This window comes from Muscardinus avellanarius (genome assembly GCF_963383645.1).
Source record: "Muscardinus avellanarius genome assembly, chromosome: 5".
NCBI lineage: Eukaryota > Metazoa > Chordata > Mammalia > Rodentia > Gliridae > Muscardinus > Muscardinus avellanarius.
The window spans coordinates 14,928,775-14,944,860 of record NC_137790.1 but is presented as its reverse complement, the minus strand read 5'-3'; positions in this window follow the sequence as shown (position 1 = coordinate 14,944,860).

The following is a 16,086-nucleotide window of genomic DNA, read 5'->3' as shown; positions in this document are numbered from 1 at the left end:
AGCCAGCAGTACCTCTGCAACGAAGATCAGTTTTGTTGGAGGCCCATGTTGGACAGAGATGCTGTGTCCTGTCACTGGGTAGAAGCTGCCTGTGAGGAGTGAGATTCTGGATCCAGTATCCTATAGACTCTGATAGCACTAGCATCGTGACAGACTCCTAGATAGAGTCTCATTCCTGAAAGGGGGCTCCCACTATATTTTATTTTTATGTACATGTTTTAGAAACTGTTAACACCAAGACTTAAAATGCTAAAAATAACAGATATTGTACACAGAATACTTCAGACTTTATGTTTCAAAGTAGCAGAATGATTCTTAAATACCTTCTTATTGATTGCCTGTTATGTGAAAATAATTTATTATGCATTTGGTCAAGTGGATGATGAGTTAAAAATATATAAGTACCTACTCTCTCACCTAAGAAATGTACTTTTTAATAGTGTTCATGCTTGTGTGTGTGTGTATGTGCTGTGTGTCTGTTTGTGATGTGTGTGTGGCAAGTGCATGCATGTATATTTGTATGCATTAATCATATAAAACAGTTATATATCATTATAATTGATATGATATCAAAAAAGTAAAAAAATTACTGGGGTTTACACTGACATAGAAATAATTTTAAATAAGGTGCACTGGGTAGGGTTTTGAGGGACAGGAATTAGAAAGGAAGAGGAGAGGAGACATGTTCACAAGGCCATGAGCCAAGGTAAGAGGAGGCAAGGCCTTCCAAAAAGCAAAGACGTGTTGATGTAGCAGAGCACTTATAAGGATGGAACTGATGCTTGTGACGATACTGGGAACATTCCAGGGAGGACATGACAATTTTTAAGTTGCTTTTATACTGAGTCATGTTTATTTTTATTGCAAAGGGAGTGGCATGGTCGAAGCAGTATTTTAGAATTGCGTTTTTGTGTTTAGGATAGATCCAGTGAGAGATTTTGAGATTAAGATTAGTGACTATGAAAGTTGTCATGGTGTCTGAATAAAAAGCCAATAAAAAAGCCAAAAGTAAGTTTTTAGTAAAATTAATGGCCAGTATATATTGCACATAAGATCACATGTATATATATATAATTAGAAAAATTATCCAATTATACAGAAAATACTATCAAAACATAATATTTAAACATTTTAAAGTTGCTGTGACCTCTTGTAAATAATATAATGACCTGTGATTTTTTTCTTTAAATTTTTTAAAATTCTTAAAGCCTACATAAATATTTAATAGATACACTTAGTTCCATTGCATTTGAAATATACTCCATTCATCATCACTTAGGGAAGAAAAACTGAAACAATTAAATATACACGTTTGGTGCTTAAAAGCATTTTAGAACAGAAGGTACTGAAAGTGTTCTTTGAATCATCAACACAACTAAATGTGAATGGTGGTCATCAATCATGTTTTGCAAAGTCTCTGTTACCCCACAATTTAAATTTAAATGTTTTTCTTCGCTGCTCATGAGGCACTTTGGGGAATGATTCTAATATGTTCTGAGATTTTTACATAGAATATATATAAATTGCAATTTTGTTGAAATATTAAGAAATAATATTGTCCAAAAACATTTAATTTGGATATCTCATGTAAATATATATATATATATATATATATATATATATATATATATATATATATATATAAACATGCATACATATATGTATATATATTTGGATTACAAATGAATTCATATGTGTTTATTTATATATATACAATATAAATCTAAGTTTTCTAAATTCTAATTTTTTTCTTTCATTCTAAATGTGTTTATTCTTATAGCCTCCTTATTCTTGGTTTCAAGGCAGTTGTGCAGTGGCCATATATCAATCTAGCCCTCTTCCTTCTTCATCTGCAGCTCTCAAGGACAAGTGTAGACTGTGCAGGGAGTATAGCATCCCTAGACAAGGGGGCCAACAGGGAAAGTCCTTCCTGTGACCTAGCCCTCCAGAAACAGGGTGTCCTTCAAGGCTTTATCTTGGGGACCCGTTGCCTGCCCCAGAGTATAAAGTGCAGGGTAGGATGCTTTTCAGAATTCTTCACCTGCCCTGCAAGTGGGATACACACAGTCAAGACTCTTCCCTTCCCCACCCCCAACTTCAGAGTGTCTCTGAACTTTTGAGGACTGGCTCACAGGAACTCTGGGCTTCTGTTGTGTCTTGCTGCCCCTGGGTAAGTAGTAAATCTATTTCACAGAACTTGTTGCACAAATGGGTGTTCTCTCTTTCTGGGCTCAACCTGTTAACCTGCACACAGAAAGCCTGCTTCACACAGTCATCACGACCTTCTCCTAACTCACTGATCCTCAAAATTTTCAGGTTTTCTTCTCATCACTCATATGATTGGACCCAATAGCTATTTTGAAATGGCTCTTTTTAAAAATGGTTTCTATAAGTTGCAGATGAGCAAATAAGGGAACCTAAGTGAGGGAAATGGGAGGGGGAAGAGGAAATTTCCCTATTGTACATGAAGTACATTCATAAAGGCAAACATGAAGATGGAGGGATTGAGATGGGACTTGGGGAAGGGATAAATGAGCGATGTGTGCATCTGTGCCTCTATCATTGTGTACCCCATGAAGATGTATCACTATAATGCACTAATAAAAAATTTAAAAATAAAATAAAATAAAATGAAAATGGCTGCTAAAATAAAATAAAAATGCTTTCAATTTTATTGAAATAAAATTGAAACAAACCTTCCCGGAAAGAATGAGATGTGTCCTCTTACAGGTTGTCATGATTTATGCACCTTTTCTAGTTAACAGATGTTATTTTGACAAGAATATTTCTTTTTTTGCTACACTTTTCCTCAAAATATGGACAATATGAAAGAAAAATTAATTTGCATATAGTTGAAGTACCTTAAAATGTGTTTACTCTAATATTTTAGCACCTCTAGAAGCTCTGTTCTTTTTTTTCTACATTATTGCAATGTTCATTTTACCCACATGAAATACACCTTTTTTACCTTTGTTATTCAATAAGGTTTTATCTAACTGGATTGAATTTTAGTTTTTTCTAGGTCTAAATAAAATATTAATTTTTAATATTACTTTACTTTTTACATTTTTACTTTTACATTTTCATATGTAATAAAGATTTTTAGTAAATATTGTACCTAGTTTAAAGTAAATGTCATGAGTGAGGGGTAAAATCTTTCTAAAAATAAAAAGAAGCTTAATGCATACCATTTGCTAATTTTTACAATACACTCTCATTACAACCTCTTCAACCTAGCAATGCTATGCTAATAAACAGAGAATTGGAAAGAGATGCTCAAAATTAGCTCTTATGAGCTGATGCTAGCTATCTCTAGCACACCAACAAAAATTATGTACATGAAAGGAAATGTCAAATTTATTTGGATTTGAAATGTTCAAATTATTTAGCTCCACTGAATGTCGGATAATAATGGAAGCCTAATTTACTGAAAACCACAATTATCTTCTTTAAAATTTAATGACACATATCTAAGGAGACAGTGGTCATAGGTGTATATTTTCCTGTGTAAAAAGAAATATTTGTGAAAATATTAAGTGAGATTAACCAGTCACAGAAAGTGAAGGGTCGTATGTTTTCTCTCATGTGTGGCAGCCAGGGAGTAACTGGGATATAAGCAGGGCCTTTAGATGTATGGGAAACCCCAGTGGAGCTGAGGAGGTGGAGGTGGTCTAGGGAAGGGGGCGGAGAGAGAGAATCCAGGAAGGAATCTCTTGCACTGACTTATACTTATGTGAGAGGACCGATGTCAGTTCCAATATCAGGTATGGAGGAGAGGAGGAGTGGGGAGGCATCCGGGGCAAGTTCACTAAACGCTGTGCGTGTGTTTGTCACTATAGCTATGAACTACATTATGATGTGAGACTCTAATGCACTAATAAAAATATAAAAAAATCAAGTAAACATTTTACTTCTAAAAACATACAAAACTCAAAATGCACAAAATTAATGAAAAGAAATGAAGTCAAGTTGTGTAATACATGAAGAACATTTATTTTAAAGTATCTCCAGAAATGTCAGAGGGGTTAAGGAAAACCATGGCATATTGTTTTTGTAGCAGAGATAATGATACCTTTTTTGAATGATGAAATTCTTGATTACATATGTAAGTTCATATTGAAACTAAAGTGCCTTTTACATAATGATTTCTTCTTTGGTGGCCCAAAACAACTTACCAAAATGACCACCAATAATGACAGAGGACATAAGAGAAGCTATGATAGAATCCTACAAATTCCACATTTGAAAGTGAAGGTCATATTTTTTTTTCAGTAGAATCCAGAGAATTAATATCTACCATGAAAATATAAACAAAATGTTAAATTTTATAACTGAAGCTTATTAGCGATTGAATCCAGAAATATCATCAAAAGTATAGAGAAGAAATATTCATGTCAATAATGAGACAACAAGAATGAGGACAGCCAGCTTTGGTGATGAAATTGTGTATCAGAGAAACAAATCTCCACCACGGGTTGGGCACATTAGTCTACTTTGGGAATGTCTTCTTCCATGGTCCACATTAGACTCTTAGACACATCACAGATGACAATGAGGGAAACAAAAGAAAACTATGATGAAAATAATATAAAACCTCTGCATTTTTATACAATGGACTATGTTTTTTTTTTTAAAATCCAGATGACCAGTATCTTCCAAAGAATGGGGGCATAGCCATTGCCCTAACCACCAGAGCCCCCAAGGCCAAAGCTGGAACCTCAGTCCAGGCCTCCGAAGCCACCAAGGCCACCGTAGTAGTTGCTGTAGTATTTTCTAAATGTGTCAGTGGCTGAGGCTAGGTTTGCTATTAAAGGTGAGTTTCCCGCAAATGGAAGTCACTACCTATACCTGGTTTTTGGGGTTCCTAATGTGTAGGGCACCCCCTACAGAGCTGCATCTCATCCTTATTTTTTTCATAAGAATATGCAAATAGCCGAATTACAATATTATTTTGTGATTTGAGAAGTTTTAATGCCACTCCTACATTGTTTATTTATTTCCTTCATTTGCACTTGTTAAAGCCAGATCTTTTAATAAAAGGTAATTACCAGCAAGTCTTCAAAGCCCATGACTGCACTTATAATAACTTAACTGGATTCATGGGTGCAATCTGTCATCTTCTTGCATCATGTCTAATGTTTCTAGTCCTTGGCTCTCATTTTCTTTCTAAGCTAGATATTCTTTTTCGTATCTATCTGTTTAATGAGCTTAAATATGTTAGATAGAAAAAATTTATTGCGAGCTCGGTATGAGCAGCCACACAGGACTTTGCTTCAAATTTTAGCAAATGCATTGCATGTAATGTAGTGTTCAGTGCCTCCGAATTTCATAAAATACCAATTTTCCCATATGTGCAAAAGAATAATTGCAATTTCTGTTTTTGAGCCTTACACCTAAGCAACTTAGGCATAGAGAAACAAGCCTGCATATTGGACTCTTCTCTCAGCTCACAAAAGCAATTCCATCAAATGAATTAATACAATAACATTGAAAACTCTCCTTTTACATAGCTTTGAAGATCCATAAAGGTGCACAAGTAAATTGAAAGGAGAAAAAAATGTATACCTATACAGATTTATTTAAGAGAAGGGGCAATGTCTTTACCATTTTTAAAAAATGTCCGGGCTTAATGAATTCTGAACTCTTTGAAGTATAGTAAAAGTGTGTTACTCTAAGAAGGAAAGATTACGTCTTATTAGAAAACTTGGTTTGTCTTTTAGAAGTAAGCATTAATAAAAATGTAATTCAAGAAACATACTGTTCAGTACAAAAATATTGGCAAACTTAACTGAGGAAAAGACCATTTAGATGAATAGAATTCATGTTTTCAGTGAGATAATTTTGCTAGAAACATGTAGGTATTTTCTCCATGTCATAAAAAAGTTATCACAATGACCATAGTGTAACAGCAATGAAACTCCATCTAGACTGGTGAAATTCTAAATCAAGGAAATAGGCCATTATTTCAGTTTGGTCTTGACTCTGCAGTCTGTGGTCTGATTGCTTCATTACTGATCCATGCTCAGCTATCAGAAAAGAGCCACTAAGAAGGTCAGGACTGTACATGACTTTGATGACAGATGAAGTAACAGAACAGACTGCAAGAATGAAGATTGAAAGAATACGAAATCAACAAAATTTTGAACAAATTGTAAAACAAATTGTTTCTATAGAAAGAAAGTAGTGATTCAATACATTTACCTGATCCTACCTAAGTGCAGGCCACCAAACCATCAAGACCAGCCATGGTCCCTCCTGCCAGAGTTGTGAGCAGAGTGGCTCATAGGGATTACAGATCCATTTCACTGGTGAGGATAAGATTCCTGTGGTCAATAGTAACAGAGAGAGAGGGGAGCGGGGAGATGTTTATAATCCATCCTTGGAAAGAGTGGACAATATTACCAGTGTTGTGTTTTTTTTTTTTCTAAGACCAAAAATGAACACACACACACAAGTGATTCCACTACTTTGTGATTTTAAGTTTTATCACAGTGCTTTTTTAAAATTTTTTATTGGTAGGCCGGGCGTGCTGGCACATGCTTGTAATCCCCACACTTGGAAGGCTGAGACAAGAGGATCGCACAAGTTCGAAGCCAGCCTCAGCTACTTAGTGAGGCTCTCAGTAACTTAGTGAGACCCTGTTTCCAAATAAAGTATAAAATAGGTCTGGCAGTATAGCCCGGAGGTAGAAAGCCTCTAGGTTCCACCCCCAGTACCAGCCAAAAAAAAAAAAATTTATTGGTGCATTATATTCATACATCATATTGGGGTAAAAAACTTGTGTGGACATACATGTACACAGTACTTTTAATGTTTTGTTTTTATTTTGTTGGTTTTTTTTTTTTGCGTGTGTGTGTGTGTGTGGTGTGTGTGTGTGTGTGTGTGTTACTGGGGATGGAACCCAGGGGCCTTCTACCTTGGCTACACTCTCAGACCTTAATGTTTTTCATTGTAGCATTTCCATTTGCAGGGTCTTTCCAAGTCTACTGCTGCTGCAGCCTTGTTATTTGACCTTATAAAAATAATGCTGACTACTCTGTGTTCATGGCTCTGTGATGATAATAATATTCTATGTTTTGTTTGGTTGTGGTACTGAGGATTAAACCCAGGGCCCTGAGCATGCTAGCAAGCACCGGAAAACTGCGTCAGCTCTCAGCTCACAATGTTTTCTAGTGAAAGACTAGGTAGTTAAGGATTTAACTGGATTAAATTCATTCTATATAATCAAAGGTCTTAAAAACAGGTGTGAAATTTCTTTAATTGAAGATAGCAGCAACAAATTTACTTGATAAGAGTTATCTCCAATAGAACTTCCAGAAATATGGCAAGATATTGAAGGGAGGCATTGTAAATAAGGTGACAGAAATAGTAAATCAGCCTCTTAGTTAAAGATACTAAGAGAATAAATTACATAATAGTGTTTACCATAAGTTAGTACCAGTCTTCATAGTTCTGTATAATTTATAAACAGAAAGTAGAAAACATGAGGGAAAGAAAAAAGAAAGAAAGAAAGAAAGAAAGAAAGAAAGAAAGAAAGAAAGAAATAAAGAAAAAAGAAAAAGAAAGAAACTAAATCTTGCTGTGAGGTGATTTTGCAGATAAAATTACAGTTATTAATAAATTATTCTTACACTAGGGAGATGCCCAAGATTATCCAAGTGAAATCAATGTCACCAGATAATACTTTACATGCTAGAAAGAAAGGCAAATAAGTCACATATGTCACAAGAAAAATTCAGAGCAGTTAAAGGAGAAGCTCAGGTTGGAGACATTGGATGAGTGGGGACAATGTGGCCGCCTGTTGTCATTATTTGAGGTAGGGGAATGAAGACCAGAAGCTAAAGTAGGGCTGAGAATGATTTGTTGAAAGCCAGCAAAGTAAGGGGCACCTCTACATGCAGCCATGTGATAGTGAATGCTGATAATGACCAGAAAGACATAAAAGCAAATCCACCTCCAGAGCCTCCGGAAGGAAATGTAGCCAGGCTCTCAAATGGATTCTGGCCTCCAAAGGCTGTAAACAAAACCATCAGAGCCACTTCGTGCCTAGACTTTCTTCCTACAGAAACTGAAGAACAATTTGTTCTGTTTTAATCCACTAACTCGGTGATGATTTCTATTAAAAGCAACAGGAAACAAATACAATGATGTTTGGTAGAGGGCATGTCTTTTTTTCTAATCATATATATATATATATATTTTTTTTTTAGCAAAATAAAAATAAAGTCAAATTAGATGAAATGTAAGGCAGATTGTGTTGAAGTTTGAAGAAAAAGTTAAGGTGTGAAATAAATATTTATGGTGAGCAGAAAAATGATTTTAATAGGAAAATGGGGAAGAATTTCTGGATAGGATTTGATGCCTAAATGAGATTTTTTTTTTTTTTTGGTGTTACTGAGATTCCTGGAAACCCTTCTCCCTCCGGGTTAAACTCCCAGACCTATAATATATATATATATATATATATATATATATATATATATATATATATATATATATATTTTTTTTTTTTTTTTTTAAACAGGGTCTCTTAAGCCAGCGAGGCTGGCTTCAAACCTGCACCATCCTTCTGTCTCCACTTCCCAAACGCGGGAATTACAAGGTGTACCACCACGCCCGACTCCTAAATGAGATTTAAAATAAAATATTTAAAGCCAAGCGTAGTGGCCCATGCTTGTAATCCCAGCATTCCAGAAGCTGAGACAAGAGTATCAATTTGCAGATAGTCTCAGCTATTAATTGAGGCCCTCTGCAACTTAGTGAGACCCTGTTTCAAAATAAAGAATAAAAATAATAGGGGTGGGGGTGTAGCTCAGAAGTAGAATGCCCTTGGGCTCCACCCCCATTACTGCAATGCAATGATATTTAGCCTAAGGCAATTCAACAAAGCCTTACTTCTCCAAACCAAATCTGCTGCATATGTTCAATGATGTAATTGGCAAAAAGCTAGATTTAGCTAAAAGTTGGAATTTCAAAAGACCACTGTCCAGAAAGGCATGGGATATTAGGATATACGCAGAGGTATGATTAAAGTACCTGTTAAAGGTAGAAATGAGAGTGAGGATTGGTACGGTAAGTATCTGATGAGGTATTTGGTTTGTAGTTAAAGGAAACAAGTTTTTAAAGGTAAAGGTAGTCATAAAATAAATAAAATAAAAGTCCCTAAATAAATAAATAAATAAAGTCCCTAACATTGGGAGGTAGAAAACAACAACGGTTGAAGGTAGAAGACAAGGAGCATATCAGAAATCTATGAAGTGTAGCGGGAGGCGTTCATTTCAAGTTTAGAATAAGAAGAGAATTGACTAGGTAGCTAAGTCCAAATATAAGGGGGGAGAAAAACATTCAATGAGAAATCTCAGGCTCTCTACCCAATAAGACAAAGAGAGAGCCCTGGGCAGGGTTTGGTGAACAAGTGAATTTTCCGTCAATACTCAACATGAACACCTTAAGTCCCAGAACACAGAGCAAAGGCATGCTGCTAAGAGATATAGATAAGTCAAAAAGGAATGTAACAAAAAGACAATTTCTCTCTGATATAACATAGAAGATAGTGAATAAAAACTAATTATATTAAAGTGAATGGTACATTCAACTTTATATTTGAGAAAGTAGAGGGCAAAACTTCACAAGATAGTATGAATATCTAGGGCTACTGATTTTCTTGAATGCCAAATCAGATGGAGAGCATCATTCTAAGTAAATCATACAGAACATGTGTTAATTTAAAAACTTCTGTGGGCATGAATTTTAAAGAAATATGAATAAGATTAAAAACATTCACTGATATATAGTTATGTATGTATGAAAATTATTACTCAGGAAAAATATTAATAACAAAATTATATTTATTGATGTATATGTATCAATTATATCGATTACTGATATATATCAATTATTATTTAGGTTTTAAAAATGCACCTATAAAAATCTTTCACATAAATAAAAATGAAAGCAAGTTTACTATGTCAATTTGGACACTTTTTTAGGAAATAGTAACAGAGCTGTCACAGAGAAATTAAAGAAGTATCTGCAATTCCAAAATGCAGCCATTTTAAAAGGAGCTCCATTTTCCTTTAGACATTCATTCTCCCGAGAACAATGTGTCTTTTTGTGTCCTTTCTTCAAAGCACCTTCTTTAATGACGTGTGACTTTAGAAGGCTTTTTAGTTAATGAGGGTAACGATATGTTTGACTTTGAAGACAAAGAAGGAAAAATAAAAGATTAAGTTCAACATTTGGAGTAATAGAAAAGTTTGTAGTGTATTTAGTGTGTCACACATTTTTCAGTAGAAACCAGAGAATCGATATCTTTAATAAAAAGTAGTGGCATCCCTAGCTGAATCTACCATGGTCAGTGTAGCCAGTTCTAACCCCACAAAAACACATAGGCTTTCAGAATCCCCAAGACTGAGGCCAAGGGATACAGGGGCAATCAATGTGGATGCTTATAAGAATAGGATTTTAAATTAAAAGTTTTTGAGTGCCAGGAGTTTCAGACAGACTCCTGTGGTATTCTGAGGTTGTCAGGGAATCTGTCACATTGACACAGAGCATCCTGCTTTTTTTTTATTATTTGTTATATATATATATATATATATATATATATATATATATATATATATATATATATATATGCATTCCTTGTATCATGCATTTGTAAGACTTTTAGGTGGCTCACCTGGAAAGCAGTAAAAGTAGAGTAGCTCTGCCCCCTGCCTTCAAAGGCTAGCCCCCTCCCTCAAAAATGTGGGACATTGGACCAGTTTTACAAACCCTCTACAATAAATAAGCTCAAGATAAATCCCCCAAGTTCTTTTCTATTCCTAGTTTAAGCCATCTTAGCTATTTTATAGGATAAAGTCATTTTTAACTATTTCTGTGTTATGCTAACATCTTTTTAATCAGGGATACTAAAAAACTGTAAAAAGGGATTTTAGGGAACACATTTTCTAATATTTATAGCAGAATTAATGTCTTGATTGTTTCATTGATTTGCTTTTGTTTAGACCTAAGTTCATTTATTAATTCTGGGCTTTTTTGTTTCCTTTTTTTTTTTTTGTAGATACATTAAGATTTTTCAACATATACAATCATGTACACTGTGAATAGGGACCTATTTTTCTTATCATTTTTTTTTTTTTTTACTCTGATTGACATCTACCTTTTTAATGCATTTCACCCATCTTGTTTCACAGGCTGGTCTTCCCATAGGATGTTGATTTTGAGTACTAACAGTAGACATCTTTACCTTGTTCTCAATTTTAGTGTAATTTTAACCAGGTTTTTTTTTTTTTTAGATACCTTTATCAGATTCAAGTGTCCTATTGTTAGAGTGTTGACACTCTTTTATAAGCCTATGTTAAATTTTCGTTCACTTTCTTCTGTAGCAACTTAAAAAAAAACTTGTTTTCTTTTAATTAGTTAATGGTTTTGATTGCCTGGATTAACATATGAAAAAAGACTTAATATGATTTGCCTTGGAGTATTATTCTTTTAATGTACTGATAGATTTGAATTTCTAAAATTTCATTGAGGATTTTTATATCAGTTTTTATGAGGTATGCCATTGGTGTTTAGTTTTGTTTTACACCTTTTCCATTTGGGCAACAGGTTAATGTTGTTCTTACAAACTGAACAGTCTACCCTTCCCTTTTACATCTATGATATCTGTAGAGATATCTGTGATTTCATTCTCAATTTTTGTATTCTTGATTGTTCCCTCTTTCCTCTTACTTGATTAGCATGCCTAAACATTTATTAATATTTTTCCAAAACGAAATCATCTTTTGGTTTATTTTATTTTCATTATTGTATTACTGTTTTCAATTTAATTTTTTGGGGGGAGGTTAATTTGCTTTTCTTTTTCCAGTTTCTTTAGGTGAAAACATTGATTACCTATTTTTATATCTTTATTCTTTTTAATATAAGTATTTAATGGTAAACATAAATTCTAAATACTCTCTATAGCTGCATCCCATAAGTTGATATTGTAGTTTTGTTTTTATTTATAGTAAAATACTTTTTAACTTTGGGACTTAATCTCTGACCCCTGGTTTATTTAGTGGTATATAGTTTAATATTGAATATATTTTGTTATCCATTTCACTCTGTTATTAATTGATGGTTGATTTTCTATTTTCTATTATTTATTTTCTTTTAAGTATAAATTTAAGATTTTTAGTAGCCTATAGCATGTTTTGTATTAGTAAATAGGATATGTACACGTAAAAATGTATAAGTGTCCCATAAATACTACATCAAGTTGCTGGATACTGATTCTCTGCCTATTTGATCTATAAAATACCGATGGGGGAGTGTTAAAGTCTCCAACTCTATGCATTTGTTTGTATCTAGTTTCAGACTGGTCAAGTTTTGTCTCAAACATTCTGAAACTATCTTGATAGATAAAAAAATATTTAAGGAGAAAAGATACACGTATATGCTTCTGATAGGGGAGATAAATAACCCATTTACAATTATGTAACATTCTTCTTTATCCCTAATAAACATATTTACTTTGAATTCTGCTTTTTTCATAATTAATATGACCAGCTTTGAATTCCTTTGTTTAGTGTATACATAATATTTCCTCTACCCCTTTTTGTAGGTTGTATATAATCTTGTTTTTCTATGTACCATGGCATCACCGTTTTGTAAGTAGTATAATTATACCATTCATATTTTAACTACTTTTTGAATAAAATAATCAATTAGCTGTATTATAATTTTTGCATATTTTTGGCTACTAGTTGCTACCTATTTTGCCTTATTTTCATGAGCCTTTTTTATCTCCTTTATTGATCTGTAGTTTATGTTTTTAAAAATATTTTTACCTTAGCTGGGCATGGTGACACATGCTTGTAATCCCAACATTTGGGAGATTGAGACTGAAGGGTCGTGGTATGCGGACAGCCTCAGCTACTTAGTGAGGCCCTCTGCAACTTAGTGAGACTGTTTCAAATTAAAGAATAAAAAATAAGGCAGGGGGTATAGCTCAGAGGTTGAATGCCCCTGGGTTCCATCCTCAGACCCACACAAAAAAATACTTTTACCTTGCCATAGCTTTTATAATATGCATGTTCAAATATTCTAACTTGATATTTAAATATGCATACCCCTCATTTAACTCTTCTTAATTATGGGAGCACTTAAAAATGGTCTATCTAAATGACCTGGTTTCAATCCTCAGGACTACAAGAAGAAAATCTTTTTAGATTTCTCAATAGAGCAACAAAAATAATTAGAAGGTTTTTCTTTTTTCTTTTTTTTCTTTTTTATTTTTTTTATTTAAACAATTTTTTATTGAACGTAAATAGTATACATTTACACTATATTTGATGCCCTCCCCCCCCGCCCCCGTTTTCCTTTCCCCCCTCCCACCAATGGCTGTCCAGGTTAACCATGATTTATTTATAATTTTACACATGTTCAGGTGTAGACCCTCATTAATCAAGACCGACCTTCCTCCTCTCCTATCTTACCATCCAAACTTAGCTAGTATTTCCCCTTCAATAACTGGAGTCCCACTGGTATTCTTTGTGTTTCCTAGTTTGGGCATATTGGAGGAAACATATGTATCTTCTTCTTTTGTGCTTGGCTGATCTCACTTAACATAATGTTCTCCAGGGTTTTCCATCTCCTTGCAAATGACATAATTTTGTTCTTCTTTATGGCTGAATAGAATTCAGTCAGGGGCCGGGATGTAGCTCAGTGGCAAAGTGCCTGCTTTGCAGGTGTAGCGCTCTGGGTTCGATCCCAGATTCCAAAAAAAGACAAAAAGAAGGTTTTTCTTTTTTAATTTTTATCTTAATTGGATAAAAGATGGTAGAGGCATACATGCACACATCACCCAATTAGCTCTTACCCAATTCCTGCCCAGTTCCCTCCCCCTCTATCCTTTCTACACTTGACTTAATGATTGACTTTAATATGTTTAAGTACATCATGTGCTTTAGAGAGTTTCCCTCTTCCCCAATCCCATGCCCTCAGTTAGGCTGCCTTATTCGCTCATCTATAGTATCTCCTTTTTCATCTAGAGTTCCTCCTGTTACGCATTTCTCTCTAGTTTTAGCACATTAGGGAAAGTATTTGATTTCTTCTTTTTTGTGACTGACTAATCTCACTTAGCATAATGTCCTCCAGTTCCATCCATTTCCCTGTAAATTATATAATTGTGCTTTTCTTTATGGCTGAGTAAAATTCCATTGTGTCCATATCCCACAGTTTTGTAATCCATTCATCTGTTAATGGACATCTTGGCTGGTTCCATAGTTTGGCTATGGTGAACTGTGCAGCTCTGAACATAGGCACGCATTCCTTTGGTAGTTTGATTTCCTTTCTTTTGGGTAGATAGCCAGAAGTGGTATTGCTGGATCAAATGGTAAGTTCGTTCCCATTCTTCTGAGGATCTTCCATACTGCTTTCCAAAGTGGTTGCACTAATTTGCACTCCCACCAACAATGTTTTAGAGTTCCCACTTCTTCACATCCTTGCGAAAATTTATTGTTTGTGTTTTTAGTGATTGTCATTCTAGGTGGAGTTATTGGAAATCTCAGGGTAGTTTTGATTTGCATCTTTCTGATTGCTAATGATGTTGAGCATTTTTTCATGGGTTTATTGGCCATTTGAATTTCTTCCTTCATGAAATGTCTATTTAATTCACTTGAAAGTTATATGATTATATTTCTCTGAACCTTTAGAAAATATAAAAGAACAATACACAAGATAATAAGTTCTTAGGGACAGTCATTCTGTTGAGTGACAAAATTTTTGGAAGGAATGCAAATTGGAAATAGCAATGGCCTTGTACATTGAAAGTTGAAAGTTTCTCTCTTTTTTTCTTTTTATTACAAGGCAGGGCAAGATTGCTTTGCAGTAGTTCATCAATCTGATAGCAAAACCTATCAGAACATTTCTAAAACAAATAGTAATGCTTGGGCCTAAAGAGACAAGACTACTGTTCTAGAAAACTCAGTATTTTAACTCCTGCATCCATAACCATAAAAAGATTATTTAACTGAAGTTTTTAATTGCTTTTATTGTCTTGAAAGAATATAGAATGATTTAACTGAAAGATTGTACTATAATAATTCACTCATTTTAATTTTCCAAATTATATAAGTGGCATTAAAGTATAAGTGAGTTCTCTATCTTACTCAAAAGCCTAAAACATGGCTTGACCTCATTATTTCCTGTTGAAAAATCAAAAGATAAATTGAGAATTTCTTCTGAAAGTGAGTAAAGTAAAAAATTGGACCCAAATATGTATTTCATTATTTTTATGAACAGACATTTGAAGAAAGTTTGAGATAGGCTTTTAGATAAATAGGTTTGTGTTAAGAGGTGAAAGAAAAATATGGAGGGAAGCAGACGTTAAAGATGGGATCTCCATGGCAATGGATATTTGCAGAAAGACTTTGATTTGCATAGTCAATTTGAACAGATAGTAAAAAAAAAAAAGTCACACACCAGTGTTGAAGAATCAATAATAAACTGCCTTCAGATATTGCCTCTGTTTTTGATGATGTGGTTGTTTGGTTGTAGACATTTATGAGAGGATATAAATAAAAACTACAAAGTTTGTAATAGACAAGTATAAATGACCCGCAAAGTGTCAATTTAAACAGAATCCGTTCTAAAAAACAGTCATCGCCGGGCGTGGTGGCGCACGCTTGTAATCCCCGCGCTTGGGAGGCGGAGACAGGAGGATCGCGCAGGTTCGAAGCCAGCCGCGCTGGCGTAAGAGACCCTGTTTCAAAAATATAAAATAGGTCTGGGAGTGTAGCCTGGAGGTAGAAGGGCTTCCAGGAACCCCAGTACCACCAAAAATAATAATAATAATAATAATAAAATAATAAAAAAAATAAAAAACAGTCATCATTTTGTCTAACCAAATTTCTTTCACATGTAGCGAGACATGATTAGGATTGCAGAAAGAATTTCAAGACTAAAATCAAAATCAAAAGCTTTCTATCAAATTACCTGATTTTAGTCCATTAACTATTAATTATATGATATAAACAAAATAATATTAAACAAAAAATGTTACTTTTATAGGTTAAATTATCTCTTCCTCAAAAAAGT